We start from the raw sequence: 952 nt of genomic DNA, 5'->3' as shown, positions 1-952 counted from the left end.
TGTGACACTCCCTGGGAACAGGGTGGCACTTCATCCAGTCCTGCAGGAGCATCTCACTGAGAGGACCAGCATGTTATTGGGTTTCTGTGCAGATCCCTGCAGCTGTCTGCACTTTGGGAACCTGTGGGTAACTACACAGCACCTTCCAACATCCTGTCCATCTAACTCATGGCAGTTGCCATCTCTGATGGCCACACATCCAGGCAGCCTTCCCCCCAACCTCCGTTATGCCTGTGCAGCTCTTCATCTTATGACACTTTCCCCGTGGAGGTTAAAAACCCCAGACAAATTACTATCTTCCCTCCACAAGTTCAGATTCCCTCCCACATGATCCTTTTTCTGCTGCATCTTTTAGGAGACTGAACACCGGGCTATATTTAGTGAGGACATCACTGATGTGGTCACTCCCTCGGTGCTTTCCCTGCCACTTTCTATGCCCTTCTACTGAAGTTAAACAATTTTTCTGATGTTTCAGCCACTGCTGCGCGCTGAGGTCTTTGCTGAAGCGTCCTTGATAACTCTCAGCTCCTTTCCTGAGAGGTTCTAACTAATTCAGAGACCAGTGTACGCAAGGAATTTCATAGAATCCCAGACTGCTTTGGGTTGAAGGAACCTTCCAAGGTCACACAGTCTATGCCCTTCTACTGAAGTTAAACAATTTTTCTGATGTTTCAGCCACTGCTGCGCGCTGAGGTCTTTGCTGAAGCGTCCTTGATAACTCTCAGCTCCTTTCCTGAGAGGTTCTAACTAATTCAGAGACCAGTGTACGCAAGGAATTTCATAGAATCCCAGACTGCTTTGGGTTGAAGGAACCTTCCAAGGTCACACAGTCTAACCCCCTGCAGGGAGTAGGGACATCTGCACCCAGAGCAGGGTGCCCAGAGCCCCAGGGGCCAACCTGACCTGGGATGGTGCCAGGGATGGGGCTTCTCCCACCTCTTGGGAGAACCTG

At 50.5% G+C, this 952-nt stretch overlaps 1 protein-coding gene across 1 annotated transcript in view; it reads right to left on the bottom strand.

Moving 5' to 3' along the window:
* DAGLA (diacylglycerol lipase, alpha) overlaps positions 1 to 952 on the bottom strand; it is a 28007-nt gene that overhangs the window by 19292 nt on the left and 7763 nt on the right. The window lies entirely within an intron of this gene.

Source organism: Buceros rhinoceros, unplaced genomic scaffold (genome assembly GCF_000710305.1).
Source record: "Buceros rhinoceros silvestris isolate BGI_N320 unplaced genomic scaffold, ASM71030v1 scaffold4408, whole genome shotgun sequence".
In the NCBI taxonomy this organism is placed as follows: domain Eukaryota; kingdom Metazoa; phylum Chordata; class Aves; order Bucerotiformes; family Bucerotidae; genus Buceros; species Buceros rhinoceros.
Note: the sequence above shows the minus strand (reverse complement) of the source record. Positions and strands in the feature narration are given on the sequence as shown.